Raw genomic sequence first — 17,736 nt, forward strand, 5'->3', positions numbered from 1 at the left:
ATCTATTCTTAATTACTGATAAAAAAAAAAACAGGTGGGACACACTTGGAAACCCTTTATGCTTGGATAGAATGGGATTCGGAAACTTTTCTTAACCAAGAAAGGTAATATATATTATAGTTTTGAAATCCGGCTCGGTCCAGCGGGTCGACCCGGGACCCGGCTGACCTGGGACTAGAACTGGGACGGGTTGAAGAAAAAACGAGAGAAGGAAAAACCCGGTGTGACCCAGCTGATCCGGTGACTCGGCTGACCCGGCAAGACCCGGTTGAAAATCCGTTGACTTTTGCTTTTTTTGTTTTACTAAAACGACGTCATTTTGATTTAAAAAAAAGAACTGACTCGGCCGACCCGGTGACCCGGTCAAAACCCGGAACCCAGGTCTTGGACCGGGCCGGGTCTTAAAACTATGATATATATATATATATATATATATATATATATATATATATATATATATATATATATATATATATATAAAGTAATGTATCTATCCCATAAACAAGTAGGAAGGATATTTGGAAATATTTGTTAACATTTCCTCAAAAATATTCCCTAGCCTATAAAAATAGTATCGGCTCCCCCCCATTTCTATACCATAACTATTTAATTAAATACATTCTAGCATATAAATCACTGTTAGGAAATGGAGAAAGCTTCTTTGAAACCTGTGCTCTTGCTCATCCTCGTAGTTTTTACTTCTAGTGAGTCTCTCTCGCTTTCTTACCACCCCTTCGCTTAGGGTTTGTGTGTTGGAAAACTGATGTTTTTTCTTGAGTATTTATGCAGGTGTAGTAGTAAGATCAGTGGAGGCAGCAAAATGTGTTCGTGATATTGACTGCTCCTTCCAATGTCCATCAGGACGAGGTGTCTGTGTTGATAAAACACATGAATGTTTTTGCCTACCAAGAGAAGAAACTCATGTGGAAATGGAATCCACCACTGCTTGTGCTCATGATGGAGGCTGCAACTAAGATTAGTTTTTCATTATGGAATATGGATGAAAGTGATAGCTAATGTTGATGAATTGATCTCAATAATGTTCTTCCTCTCCTCCTCTTCTTCTTCTTGTTTTTTTTTTTTTTTTTTCCAAACTTGAAAATTCCGATCCGACTTGAAAAAAATAACAGGCCAAATTCATCTTAGTCAGCCGCTAAACCCGTAACCCGAGCTATTGACTCCAATAGATTGAATTATTTTTATTTTATTTTATTATATGATAAAAAATACAAAAACCGATTCACAAGCAACTCAATACTAATAAAAAAAATCAATAAAAACCTAACATTAAAAGATAAAATTAAATAAAAAATAAAACATTAAAAAACCCAATATTAAAGGATGGAGTTGAAAAAAAATCAAAATAAAAAAAAACCTATAAAAAATCAAAGGTCCAATAAAAAAATCCATAGGCATGTTACAAAAAACTCATGATATGTCGTCTGTAATATAATACGAGGCAAACGACCTATTTGTTTTTTTTTCTTAAGAGAGAAACATAAATGATATGTCGTCTGTAATATAATACAAAATATTATCACAGCTAGTGTTTGAACTTATGACCCTTTATGACATGAAATTATTATCTAAACATTTTTAAAAAATATATTAACATGTTTCAACATTTATATCAACATTTAACGGATCTCATTTGTTTTTAGTTGTTTTGTTAAAACATTTTTAATATTTTCTTTTAAAAAATCATATAAATTCAAATACTTTATTTATCTCTCTTTTTATTATCATTAGATAAAATTATTAAAAATTAATCATAATATTTTCTTATTAAGAAAAAAATCAAAAGCATCCATAAAAATGCATCATTTAAAATAAATCAAACAAGGAAATATTCATTAAAATAACTTTTTAACAACACATTGAAACTTATAATTAAAAGAGATGTTTAAAAATCAATTGTTGGACTTTTTGGACAATTTTGCTACGAGCACTTTTAATCAAGTTCATAATGTGATTTTTCTTACCGAGGAAGCTTTCATTTAGAGAAGGGTAAAAAATGTGTAACATTACTATTTCAAGATTCTTTTAACAACTTCTAAATTCTTTTTTTTTCATTTATGAATAATACTAAGAATAAAAAAATAGGAGTAAAAGAATAATAAAAAAAACAATTAAAGCAGTAGACAAATTCCCTATAGCCATAGACACATTTTTCTATTCATCACTACAGTAAAATAATATTTTTACCCTTCAAAAAAAAAATCATAAACAATGGTTTTGAGGGTATTTTAGTTTTTTATATGGACCATTAATCATTTAATGATTGTATGGGGGTATATGTCCTTTTAAAATTTCTTAAAGAGTTAAATAACTTAATTACCCCTTATTTTAAAAAATAAGACGGATTACAAAGGGTATTTTTGTCCTTTTTTTTTCAAAACAGCAAAAAATCAACTTTGCTCTTGAAGTCGATGAGAAAATAACCATGGACCCATGGGTGTTTTGGGCTTCATATATAGGTTTTATGGTTAATCTAAAAAAATAGAGGGTAATTTGGTCATTTTCTCTTAAAATATTATTTTTTTAATCAATAAAGATGTTGACGCGTGGTAAACACGTGTCAATGTGTGGGTGGCGCCACACTATTTGGGCAGTATTTGCGGCACCTCCTGGTTACCAAATTAGCCATCCCATCATGTTTTTGGATGCGATGCCGCGTCCTCTTTCACCAAGTGCTGTACGTGTCATTGTCGGTGTGGCGGTTTATTATCAGTTGACATTTTTTTCTTTTCTCTCTTTTCCCGAAAAATCTAGGTTTGTCCCCCTTTTTTTTTCTATTTCAATTTCAATTCTTATTCTTTTTATTTCTATTTTTTCTTTTTTACTTATAGAAGTTTTATTTGTTTTCAATTTAGTCCTTCAATTCTAATTTGACATATTTTATCTTTTCCAGCTCGGTCCTTATTGTTTTGATTTGTGATTCTTTTTCTTTGGCCCTTTTGTGAATTTTTTTTTCAATTTATTCATCAATTATAATTTGTCATATATAATATTTTTCAATTTGATCCTTCTTCTTTTAATTTCTAATTTTTTTCCATGGCTTTTTTTGTTAAGGTGTTGGTGGTTTTCAATTTCATCATTCAATCAAAGTTTGATGTTTTTCTTTTTCTAATTTGGTCCTTATACCTTTGAAAATTGGGTTCAGCCCAGCCATGTGGGCTGAGCTTCCTGACCTAAAAACATGACCCAAACAAAAACAAAAGAAGAAGAAAAAAAAGATCAAAAAGGAAAAGGCATTTGAATTCGCTTAAAAACTCCAAGAACTTGCGAAGAAACCTAGACACAAAAATTCAAAAAATAGATCAAATCAAATCGAAATAAAGGCACAAAGACATATAAAGACACGATTCAAAAATAAAATATGATGCTGAATTATCATGATAATCAAGCAAATGTTACGATTATTTGATTTTATGCAAAAAAAATAAAACAAAAAAAATAAAGATAAAAAACCCTTAAATTGGGGCTTGTAAGCCACAAAATAAACTTAGTTTAAAGATCAACATACATTCATGCACATATAAAAACCATCAATCGACCGAAATGACTCAGAAAATAATGACTTAAGAAAAAGTTCAATGGATGAATGTCAACCTAGAAAAGTCAGCATACCCTGAAATCCAACAAAAGGTCTAAACCTAAAAAAATACAATAAAACTCAGAAAAATAACCTAAACCTAGCAACCTAAGCTTAAGCATGCTTACCACTAATTGTTGGAATCATCAAAACAATAAGAAACAAAAGATTTAAAGCAAAAACAACAAACAAGAACTATAATTATAGTAAGAAAAAAAAAGCATTTCCCTATACATAAACATTGTTCCATTGATCATATACATTGTCTTGAAGTTTAAACAACATGTTTATAACTTTAGCATACCAAGTAGACTAACCTAAAACAAATTAAACCACAACAATATCAAAACCTAACACATATTGTCATAACTTTAAATACTAGCCTAACAACAAAACATGCAAAAACAATATTCTATACTAACATTTTCCATTCCATAATCATATTTTAACACATCAAAACAAGACAATAAACAAAACTTGATCATATACAAGCTATATTCAAGGCCTTCAAATTAATAAATGACTTCAAAAGATGCATAACAAACATCATAAATAGTAATTTAAAAGACAAAAATAAAGAGGGAAGAGGTGTGCTTATTGAGCTCCACCCTCTCATCAAATTTTGAAGGTTTACCTAGCAATGAGAAAGTTGATTCCTTCTCTGGTTTTTTTGCTTTTTTTCTTTTGATTTTCATCTTTTTTTCAATCTCAGATTGATCTAGATTTCCCTTCTTTCTTTTTCAAACACAATTTTTGTTACCTTTCGTTCCTTTCTATTCTAAGTATTATATTGATTTCTATGTATTTTTTTTATGTGAGTTTCTCTGTAATTCTCTTTAGGATCCTTTTGGTGTGCTCAAGAATAACTTTTTATAAGCTAAACAAAACCATAAATTTTGTTACAGAGGATTCTTGTTCATTCTCTCCTCTAACCTCCCTTGAAAGGTGCATTATAGTTCCTTGTCTTTTTTGAGCTCAAACCTATGAAGAGAAGGTAGCCACGAGTTTAAACAATCATGGTGGTTTTCTTCTTCAATCATTGTGACAAACTAGATGTAAACGTGGGATATGAGTAACTAATCCTTGTAAAGGGAATGTATATCTACCATGGAGATTAAATCTCATATGATTTTGAGGTCCAAAACTTCGCTTTCATTGATTGGAAAGTGAGCTCTCGATCAACTTAAAATTGTCAACTCCAAACAAGATGTTTTTGAGTTTATTGAGCCAATGTTGGTATAAACATGCGACGAGGATAACTGATCCTTGTAGAGGAGGTGATTCTTAGTCCATCAGTATGGTGCTTTTAAGGTGGTTGAAGATGCCATGTTCATTCGCCTGAAGGTAGCAACTCAATCAGCCTTCTCGGCTGAAGAAGATGGCTAATAAGAAATAAACAACATGTCATTCGTTCTTTTCATTAAAGATGGGTGACATGTCGTTCAAATTAAATCATAGAAATTAGGGTTTTCTAATTGAGATTTTTCAAACTTCAATTTGTCCCTGTTTTTTCAATATGGGATATGCACCCTCAATTGACTCTGAAACTTTTAATTTTTGCAATCGTACCCCTGGAAACTTTGATTCAACTTTTCTAATTTAAGCGCCCTTTTGAAGTTGGTCATTGGTTTCCAATTTAACCCCTATCAACCATCAAACTTTCAACTTTTTTCAAATTGACCCCTGATTTTGATTATTTCAGTTACTGAACTTCTACGCCTTTTGCATTTTGGTCCTTAGTTCTGAGACTCTTCAATTTGACCTTTAATTGACCCCTGAACTTTGATTTTCTTACAGTTTCACCCTTAGTTTCATCCAATTAAGCTTGTAAAAATTAAATTTGGTCCTCCAAAATAATTCCAAACTAATCAATTAATCCCAAATTAAGTTTCCAAACTCAGTTTTTCACCAAGCAAGTCCTTAATAAATTAATTTGATCCATTAAAAGTATAATTAAGTCCTTGCACTTAATTAATTGTTTTAATCTCAACCTAAATTAATTGATAAACTTAATTAGACCTTTGATTAAATCAAATCAACCTATTAAAAATCTAATTATTAAGTCCTTAAACATCATTTTTATGCAAATTCGTCCAATTTTTTAAGTTTAATCTTGAATTTGCATTATCTTTCATAGTTAGGTCCTTCAATGATGCAATCAAGTTTCTAGAAAAAGTCGAAGATCCAAATTGGTCTCTCCATCTCTTATTTATACATGTAGATCATTTTTTAATTTGTTTTTGTCAATCAAGTCGCTTGTCTTTTATATTTTTTATTTTATTTTTCAGCTTTTTTTTTATTTAAAAGAAAAGGATAGTTTTGGGGAACCTTAAATTATGTTATGATAGCATTAATAGTTAAATACATTGAAACTAAATTTTTGAATTTTAAATACTTTCAAAAAGACATTAAAAATGACGTGAACAAGTAACAAGGAACCTGCATGCTCATGGTCACGGAATACGAACAAGCAAAACTAGGCTCAAGACAAGGGTAGTAAAAAACAATCCACCCAAAGGCTGAAACCTAAACATAGAATTAGCCCAAGAACCGACTAATTGAAGCCCGAAGCAACATGACCCTTAAAGAACTTTTTTTTTTCTGTCTTTAATCTTTTTTCATTAACTTTCAACGAATGGTGGTTTCACTGGTTTGATTCAGTGTCCAAACGCAGGCAGCCTTTTGTCAGCTACCATGCTATCGGCCCCTCTATTCTCTGCAAAAGAGAATGCATGGCCACAAGAATCAGTTGTTGCCTGAATCTCTCCACTCCAGGCTCAGGCTCAGCCCTTCATTCTTCCTCTACAAAGAACCATCTACTTGCCATGGCCAGGGAGATACAAGTAGTTGCAGAATAGAAAGAAAACAGGAACGGTGCAAGATGGATCGAGTGACATTAGAATCTGCCCTCCATGGCACGAAAATGCAGGAGACCATAGTCTCATAGGAGATGGGAGGCTGTTGTTTTTTCCAAAAATGCTCCAGCAGCTAAGATGATTGTGATCAAGAGAAGCAACGGTTGCTTTTCCATGTAAAATATACCACAACTTGATTTTTGCTAATCATACATATGCGTATATAATATGTTTAGAATATGCTAATGAAATACGTCAGTAAAGCATAGTTACTAATGAAACTTTCTTTCTTACAATATATCTTATAGATATATAGAGGCGATAAGTATCTTAAAATCAATTGGATATAGATTTTATAAATATATAGTCAAAATCAAAATAAAAAACAATAAATTAAATCAAAAGTATATCACTAAGAGATTAGTTGCGGTTGTTAAATAGAAAAACCTACTAAATTGTATATGTTTTTTTATAGAGAAAGACTAAAATACACTAAGAAGAAGGTAAAGAAAGCAACAAATAATGCAATAAAAAATTAGAATTAAAAAAATATATAAGTGAAAATAAACATGAAGCATAGAACTGAAAAGATGAATTTACAAAGAAAATATGTATTTTAGGGCTGACTCAAAAAATATGAAAATAATTCTCTATTTATAAATAATATTAAATTTAATGACCAGGTACATTTTAATAAAAAAATAGATTAATTAGAAATATGATTAAAATAAAACAGTTTATTTCCAAATAATAAAAGATAGTTGAAAATAAATAAATTATTGCCGCCCACCCGTGTTGCTTGCTCCATAATTATTGGCATCCTTCACGGCAAAAGTTTTTAAACTAGATATTTTGACACGTCCAAAAAACCATATTAAAAATTAACATCAACTTGAAATAAAAAATCAAACAAAATTTATATTTGTGTTTTTATGAATTTTAAAGGTAACAACTAATATAAACTCTACTCATTAAATAAAATCATTGAACATAAATATCAACTGTTTTGGTGGTATAAATCGGTGTTAATGATATTTTTCTTTCTTTACAACCGAAATCTAGCGACCTTTCTCTCTCTCCTCTCTCAATTAGGAATTAAAAAATTAAAAAAATAAACTTGTGTACCAAAAATAAACTTGAAAAAAAATTGAAGCACCGAAATTGTATAATTTATGTTATTTTTAAAATTAAAGGACTGAAGTGTATCTTTCCTAAAACTTCTTGCACGCCATCCATGTTTGACGTCTTTTTAATTTTGATCTCTATTCTTTCAATTCCACCCTTGCCTATTAATCCAAATCAATTGGCCTTCAATTAGGATCAAATCGTCCAAAATAAAACTTTGAGAACAAAAACAATTTTTTAAAAAATAAACAGCACCATGAGCAGTGTTTCATGAGGGGGAGAACAGTGCCGGTTGCACAATATTCACCCCACATGTTTTATTTTTTTAGCAATATGGATAATTTATTGGCTTTGTACGCCTTAGTCCATCATGTTTCTTGAATATTCAGGTTTGATCTGTGAAAAATGAAATCTTGCAATAATTAATTGAATTATGTATATTTTGGGTATAAACACTAGTTCTAGTAACAAGTGAGCACCAATTAATTTCTCCGAATAACTCACCCAGGATAAAAAAATAAAAACTCAAATGCAATAATATTATTCGGAGAAATTATTAGATACCCTCATAATTTTACTTCCATCCATTATTAAAATTATTCATAGTCCATGAACCATGCTTTTCGCATGATTGTATTTTTTTGATGCGGAAATTATACCAAATATTGTTGAATATAGTCTTGAGAATTTTTTTTGATGCCTCAGAATGTGTCATGGACTTAATTTGGCACCAAATTTTTGATAATTTATTGATGCTTATGAAAAAATAAAATAACCCACCCTTAAAAGATAAGGTAAAGAAAATCGATACGAGTACGAGTGTTTGATACTATGGTCGGAAAACGTTTCTGAAAAAATTTGAAAATTTTTTATTTTATTTTTTTACTTCAAATTAATATGTTTTTAATACTTTCAGATCATTTTGATATGCTAATATTAAAAATAATTTTAAAAAATAATTTTTTTTAATGTGTTTTAGAATGAAAAAGTATTTTGAAAATAACCGCTACCTTCTCAAACACCCTAACACAGGTTTACCTTGTTAACATTAAAATAATTGTTTTAATTTTTTTAAATAAAAAAATTTAAACAAAAAAATTCTTGAAATTCTTATAAGCTAGGTTTGACCAGCTTGTGAAATGAAACCGAAGCTGGGACGGACATGCGGTGACAGTGATATGATGGGCCTCCACTGATTTTTGAAAGTCCTATTAGAAGTTGGGCTTCAACTCTTTAAATAGCCCATAGTCTAGATTAGTTTTAACGTCGCATTTTAATTCCCTCCCTTGCATTTTATAATAATTTGTATATTTCTACACGGTTTCTTTTTTCTAAAGTTATCAAACTAGCTTTGGTGACCGTGTTTTTCTGGAGGGTTGAATTACTTTAAATTAATGTTTTAACAATTTACCAGTAATTAAGTGATTTTTAATATAAATTAGGATCATTCATTTTTTTAAAAGCTTTATATTTTTAATATAAATAATTTGAGAATAATTTTATCATTATATAAAAGAAATTTTAGTTTCTTGACATTATATTATGAATATCTAAACTTTAAAAATGCTTTAAACAACCTTATATTAACCAATAATATAGGGATATAATAACTATATTAAAATTAGAAACTAATATGATAAATAACTATTCATGAAAGCATACATTTAAAAAAAAAATAATTGATTGTTATAGGTTAATAGCCTCTATGATATGATACTATGACCTAAATACCATCTAATCTAATAACACAGTTAACAAATATTACTTATATGAAATTCTTATTAACCATATAATAATTATATGATTGAAGATTCCTAGAAAGAGAGGACATCATCTAAATTCTATTCCTCGTTAATTTTCTTTCTCATATGCACAAAATCAACCCCTTAACCCCCTCCTCTTTGTTTGTGGTGGCTAACTTGTAGTCCAATCAATTAAAATTATCGAGTACAAAATTAATGTTTCTTATATTACAGTTGTTAATGAAGTTTTTGATTTTGAATCCAAATTAAACAAATATGATGAAGTTGTGAAAAAACCTCACACATAAATGAGTTTTTCATGGGTTCTGGTCCTCAACCAAGAAATATAGGCTTAATATGAGCTTTATATCTGGGTTTACTGACTGTTGGGCTTGACTAGTGATTGGAAGTTTACCTGAAAAATGTGAAATGAGGGAGACTATATGATGTTTAAGTTATTAGGTGGATAAGAGGATTTTTTAAAAAAATTACAGAAAATACAAGTGTTGAATTTGAGAAAATTGTAACATGTTTTGTTTACCTAGTGACCAAGGTATTTATAAACCTTGATCACGTAGACTAACCTTAAGATTTATGTGAATATTAATTGATGAAAACAATAGTGCTCATCATCGGATGTAATGTTTGACATGTTATTGGTTAAGTAGTTGATGAATGTCAATGATATATTGATTATAGATGGCCTTCTATTAAGAAAAAAAATATGATTGGATAGGATGTGGTGATTGTCAATCATTGACTAGATAATATGGTGTCAACTCGTATAAGAGCTTGTGCTTGCAAAGAATCTTTTAGTTAGAAGTGAGTGAAAAAACCAAAAAAACGTTTAAATCAATAAAAATAAAAATAAACACTAACCAAAAAAACCAAACTAAGAAAAAAATAAAATAAAAATAAATAAGAAAACCAAAAAAAAAACTTGGTACGATTCGATTTTAGTTTCAGAAGCCTTAAAAACAATTGAATCGAACCAGTTCAATCAAAAAATTACACACATTGTTCAAAAAGGTATAAATAGAAAATTATAAGACTCTAACTCTAAAATCTTTTATGTCTTTAGTTTCTCTCATCTCCCTTCTCTAACTTCTCTCCTCTTTCCCAGTTCAATTTCTCTCTTCCTTATATTTTTTTATTTCTTCTCCACCTTCACCCATCAATCTAATTATTACCTTTTTTACTTCGACTTTCTCCATCTTTTCTTTCTGTGTCAATAATAGAGGCAGAAAGACAAAAAGATATAGTTGGTGGACAAAGCTTTAATTTATCAGGAATATGTAAAGCTACTAAATCAATGGTCAAAGGCAACAATGCTTGAAAACATAATAGTATTTATTGCAACTTTTCTCAATTAAACATTCAAGCCTGATGCATTATGTTGAATTTTCCCCATTTTCTCAATGAGTTTCTTTTGTTTCAATCCTTTTTTTTTTGGTTTTTTGGTTTATACATGCATGCTATGTTCATATCATATTGTAAGGTTGGATTCTTTGTGAGTTAATGCAGAGTTGATTGAAAACTGTTTTCTATAGTGATTGTGATTTTGTTATGGATGTCCTTGATGAATTAGTAAGGCAACTTTCATGGAAATTAGGTTTAGCTTGTATTTTTTTTATAAAAAAAAAACCAAACCAAACTAAAACATATCAATTTGAACCAATTTCCGGTTCACTTTGGTTCTAAAATTTAAAATAAATTTAAGGCTTGGTTGTTTTTATCCTAAAACTGAATTAGATAAAAAAATATCCACCCCAACTATCAGTAAGAGCATAAAAATTTTGTGTGTATAGGCGATGTGCGGCGCCACATACTCTTCGTAACTCAAAAATTTTCGTTTTATGTGTATTAGTCTTTGTGTTTGAAAAAGGTGGGACAATGATGAAAAAATTGGTTGTTTAGGCCTTGGAAATGGTATGGCATGGTTAGTGGCCATGCATAACGTTGGGTTGTGGCCACGAATGATGAAAGACATATAAGTTTCTACTTGTTAGGTTTTTGTTTTTTTTAGGGCATGACATTCCTTAGTGTGGTGAAACAAACATAACTTGTTAGGGTTCTTTATATTTAAGCCACTTTTCATATGAGGTGATTATTGTATGAAGTCTTTTCCTTTTATCATGGCTAATACCTCCACATGTGTGGTGGTGAGAGGTGTAGCTAAAAGCTTGAAAAATATTATACAATCATGAATGTGCCTATTGGCATTTCTTTTTTAGGTTTTGGTAGGAGACAATGGTTATCCATTAATTGTTTCACATTGAGAAAAGTTTTGTCATGAAACGTATAAAGGCATTACCATAATGAGTAGTTGGTTACGATCCTTGGGTCATCCATTAATTTGTTCACTTCTCATGGCCACCAATGAAGTCGTGAAAAAAACTTCACATGAAAAATGAGTTTTTTCATAGGTTACGATCCTTAGGTCAAGACATGTAGACTTAATATAGGCCTTAGGATTATTGGTTGTTAGGCTTAACCAGTGACTGTAAATTTGCCTGAAAAAGCAAGTTGATCATGGAATGAGGGACTCTCTGATGCTTAATTTAATAGGTGTATAAACGAGTTTGAAAAAAGAGAGCGAGAGAGAAATGTAAGTGTAAAGAAGTGTTGAGTTTGAGAAAATTGGTAATTGTTTTTTAAAATACACACCACCAATATATTTATTCTAAATATGTGTTTTTTTTATTAGATGTAAAGCACAAATTTCATCAAAAACATTCTAATTGATTAAAATAGTTTTTACAAATGTATAAAAAGATAATTTTTTTAAAAAAATGCTTGAAAACAAGAAAATAATATTCTTAAATCCTCTTCTATATTAACTGATTTATTTAGATGAAAATGCATTGAACTTGTATCCTTTTTCTTATTATTTGATTCAGTTCTATTTCACTGCAATATAAAATTGATAACAACTTTAATTAATTTTAGACAAAATATTTTTTTTTATCAATACTAGTAATATTAATAAGAAGAAAGGTAGTAAATACTGGAATAAAACACACGTGGTGAAGCAAAGTACAAGGCAAAACGACGAGAAGAAATGAGAACAATGGGTTTTTTTACCTAGATCACGAATTTCATGTGCAAGAAAGCTGGCAGTATATTGTTTCTTTAAGTTTGGATTAGTCCACTAGCAAGGCTGGAGGGATAGAAGTAAGAAAATAATGTATCAAATCTTTATGTGTGATATTTTTGCTACAAAAAACAAGACTTAACCGCACAAGGAATTTAAACAAGGCGCCACTGAGTTGGTTATGTTTCTTTGAAGGGCTATATAAAGACATTTAGTTTGACAAAAAAAAGAGTATAAGTAGCAATCTAGGTGTTATGTATTAGGTCTTAGGTTTTTTTTTGCTTCCATTTACAATCCAATTAAATCTATACAGTATTTCTAAGTTCCAATAAAAGAAAATAAAAGAGAAGTCCTTATTTTATAAATGGCCACTCTTAAACTAAAAAGAATCATTCTTCACTGTTTGTTTTTGTGTTTAAAAGTGTGTTTAGCTTTAAAAAACATTAAATTAATGTTTTTCTAGTATTTTATGGTTTTGATTTGCTGATATCAGAAATAAAAAATATATAAAAAAGTTATTTTAATATATTTTTAAGCAAAAAATAATTTTAAAAAGCACTCATAAAAGGTAATGAGTTTAGAGGCAAATCTTATAGTATCTCACTATATAGTTACAAACATATCTTATAGAATCACAAAACTGTGTTTTTTTTTGTAAAAAATAATGTGTTGGATTCTCAACTATCATACACGCAGCGAAAACCATGAAACGAAATTATTTGAGAGTTCCTACGATCTTGTTAGACAGATCTAGAATTGTTTAAGGATTTATTACTTGAAGATCTGATCTTTTTCGGTTTTGAATAATTCTTTAAAGGTTGGGTTATTGCAAATCACATATTGTCCAATTATATGACCTCCAACGGTAATCCACATAAACCACCCATAAAAAATCTCTTAAATCCCTATTTAGGAGAGAGGGATTGCTATGCCTAGAGTGATAACTCTAATTTTGTGTTTTTGTAGTTTTTCAGTGTATCAGACAACCTATAAAAAATAAGATGCATAAATTACTATTTTTAAGGAAATCTAAAAAACCTTATAAATTGACAAAATATCAATTCTCCCTGAATAATATCCATATATTAATTTAGAATAATGTTAGAAAATAACTCAATCAAGTCTTTACTTGATTTTTTTTAAATCTAGAAATATAATCTCTGTATTAATTATATTCTAGTTCTTAATTTCTAAAATATATTTTAATCAAGTCATACCTAATTAAATCATCTCAATTTAATTTCTGACTATTGATTATTAATGTGTGTAACCTATTAGGTTTCTAATATGTTGACCCAAATATAAATTATAATTCTAATTAAGTAAATTAAACAATTGATTAATTTATATTTGAAGATTAGATGCATCGTTTAGTAACGTGTCATGATCCCTTAAATATTAGAAAAGTTATTAGTGGTTTGACTTAACCTTTTAGTGACTGGTTTCTCAGTGTGATTAATATCATTTCATCAATAATGCTCTGATTTAACAAAGCATGAAATTTAACAAAGCATGAAGTATTTCTGCCATGTTAAATCATGTTTGTTCTCTACATAGTAGTCATTAATCGTTTGAATAAGATTTTAAACTCTTTTCAAATCTCATTTCATCTTGGCCAATGATTTCTCAATCAATACTATTTAAGAACATATGAAACATTTTTTTTCTAATTCATCTAGGGTGATGAATTATCTCTTGATTACTCAAATACCTTTATATAATTCATATTATACCCAATGGTTTCCCTTTCGTTACCTCCATTAAGATAACATGTAATATGATCAAAGCCTAACATTCTTTATATAAAATGACTTTGTGATCTCAAATCTAAGGATTACTTACACAACCGTCACATGAGCCTTTTTCATAAACTTCTATGATCTTTCCATATGAAATTCTCATGCGGGTCAATTCAGTGTACTTGTCTTATGACAAACACCTACATGTCAGTTCTAGGTATCTCTTATACCCCAGTTTATGAGAATAACTACTTTCTTTCATAAAAGAAAGAACATAATATGTACCAGTCTTTACGGCTCTAATGAATGTCCAGTATTTAAGAAAGCATCGACTAGGAACATTTTAGGAACAATGTTTTGATGCAATATGAATCTCATAACTATAAAAAATTTATAATTTTCTTTGTAAAACATTTTTTTCTCATAAACTTCATCTTTACTCTATATTCATTAATATAATATAATATGAATATTAAAAATAAATTAAGTTTTTATTAATAATAAATATGTATTTTTATGAATATAATAATATTACAAGTAACCAATTAATTGGCTACATGACATGTTAAACTAACAATATGTTGATTATAATACTATAGTTTGTTAAAGAAACACATTACGCATCATATATACATATATATATATATATATATATATATATATTGTTTTATTTATAGAAAAATATATTCTTGAACTTATTTGTAATTTATATGTCAACGAAAATAAAATTCTTTCTTTGAACAATTTGAAAAATGCTTTATCATATCAACATGTGGTGTATTTAAGGAAATCAATCAAATGTTCCTTTAATTGTGAAAAAATTAACAAGAGACAATATTGAATATTACTCTTCGTAAGCATAAATAATATTGAATTTAATAATTGAATATTACTCTTTGTATGCATAAAAAATATTGAATTTAATAATTAAGGATAGATTCAATTTAAAAAAGGGGATCCATTTTGGACTTAAAATGTTACAAAATGATATGAATCATTTTAAAACTTCTTTATATTTGCAATTTATTTTTTATGTTTTGTCAAATAGATTTAGTTTTATATTTTTTATATGGTTGTTAAATTTTAATGACTTCGCTATCATATTGAATATAATTGAGTATAGATTATATTTAAAGATTTAAATTTTATAGTGAGTGAGTTATTCTTGAATTTTTATATTATTTTTCTAAATATTTATTTCATGTGAGATTAATTATGCTAATATACAAAGATTAAAACTAATTAATCACTTCAATAGGAAATAATGTAAGATTTATAAATCTCATTAGTAAATAACTTCATGTACTTATTCCCATAAATCTTATCAATATTAATGACATTTAAAATATTACGTACAGTTATTTTAAGAGAATTTCCTTCGCGCTACCATTAATTTGTATATTTTTTTTATTCTGTAAACAAGAACATCCTCAATTAGCTTCTGTTCGTGGAGATTAAGTTTATTTATTCAATCCGATAAAAAATATACTATCCTTATTGGGATTTTTCATTTGTTGACGAAGCTGTTTTTTTCTTTTTAAAAAAATAAAATTACATATAATTGTAACTACCAAGATTTTTTGAGGATGTTTTACACCATTATTTCAATTGAACAGTGACTTATTGTCTTGTAATATGTTTTTATTAGTTACATACCCCGCGCGATACCGCGGGTCAATTTTTTTTACATTTCATAAAAAGCTAAGATCTAAAAGTATTAGGTTTTTTTGCAAAGTTATACCCAAGAGTCTTAAGTTTAGTTGCAACGCCTAATCCAATAGTAATATTTATAATATTAATAATAACATTAAACTTGCATGACCTAAATTTAAGTGGGTTTGACTGCAATACCAGAGCCAATAGCATTGGACGTGGGTCTAGCTGCAAGGTCGTGTCATAAATGTGTGATGATTAAATAAATTAGTTAAAAAGAAAAAAAATAAAGAAAAAAAACCAACAGAAAAATAAAAACTAATGAAGAAAAAGAAAAAAAATATGAATTAACTGGGTTAACCCTTCAAACCAGGTTAACCCATCATACCTTGAATTCGCATCTTGAAAGTTTGATAATTAAAAAGGAAAAAAAAACAAACTAATGGGTTAACCCAGAATTAACTGGCCTAACTCGTCAAACCAGGTTAACCTGTCAAACCCGGAATCCGTGTCATGAAAGTTTAATAACTAAATAGAAAAAAAATTAACATTAACAATTTAAATTAAACAAAAAAAATTAATTAGAAAGAAAAAAAACAAAAGGATGAGCCTTTTTACTGAGGACTGTACTGTGCAGCCCACAGTCAAATGCATAAAAACAAAAAAAAAAACTAAAGGCATCGGCCGAGAACTACTTAGAAAAAAAATTAATATTAATAAACTAAATTAATTAAATAAAATTAATTAAAAATAAAAAAGAAAAGAAAAAAACCTCTAAGAAGAAAAAAAAACTAAATAGAAAAAAATTTAACATTAACAAACTAAACTAAACGGAAAAACAATAATTAAAAAGCAAAAAAAAGCAAAAAACAAAATTCCAGGTTAACTCGTCAAACCAGGTTTACCCGTTAAACCCGGGATCCGTGTCATGAATGTCTGGTAACTAAATAAAAAAAAGTGAACATTAACAAACTAAACTAAACGAAAAAAATTAATCAAAAAAATTAAAAAAAATCCGGGTTAACTCGTCAAACCATATTAACCCGTTAAACCTAGGATCCGTGTCATGAAAGTCTGATAACTAAATAAAAAAAATTTAACATTAAAAAACTAAATTAATAAAAAAAATTATGAAAATAAAAAACAAAAAAAAAATTGACGGGTCAACCCAGAATTAACTGGGTTCACCCGTGAAACCAAGTTAACCCGTGAAACTTGAGATATGTGTCATGAAAGTCTGATAACTAAATAGAAAGAAATTTAACATTAACAAACTAAAATAAATGAAAAAAAATTAATTAAAAAGAAAAAAAGCAAAATAAATATATTTCTGGGTTAACTTGTCAAATCAGGTTAACCCGTTAAATCCGGAAAACGTGTCATGAAAGTCTGATAACTAAATAAAAAAAAATTAACATTAATAAACTAAATTAAACAAAAACCTTTTGTTAGAAGAAAAAAATAAAGAAAGAAGCAAAAAAAAAATCCCGAAAGGCATAAAAAACAGCTAAAAAAATAAGACAACTTAAAAAAAAAAACCAAAAACGGATCAGTGTTTTACTATGGACTGCACTGTGCAGTCCACAGTAAAACACTGATCTGTTTTAGTATATGTTACAATTAATTAAAAAGAAAAGAAAAAAAATTCAGGTTAACTCGTCAAATCAGGTTAACCCGTCAAACTCGGGATCCGTGTTATGAAAATTTGATAACTAAATAAAAAAATTAACATTAACAATTTGATAACTAAATAAAAAAATTAACATTAACAAACTAAATTAAACAAAAAAAATTCATTAAAAGAAAAATACACAAAGAAAAAAAGCAAAAAAAAAACCCATAAAGGCATAGAAAACCAAAACAAAAAAAAAACAAAAAAAACAAAAAAAAAACAGGAAAAAATGGGAAAAATAAAAACAAAATAAAAACAAAT

Source organism: Populus trichocarpa, chromosome 18 (genome assembly GCF_000002775.5).
Source record: "Populus trichocarpa isolate Nisqually-1 chromosome 18, P.trichocarpa_v4.1, whole genome shotgun sequence".
Taxonomy (NCBI): Eukaryota; Viridiplantae; Streptophyta; class Magnoliopsida; order Malpighiales; family Salicaceae; genus Populus; species Populus trichocarpa.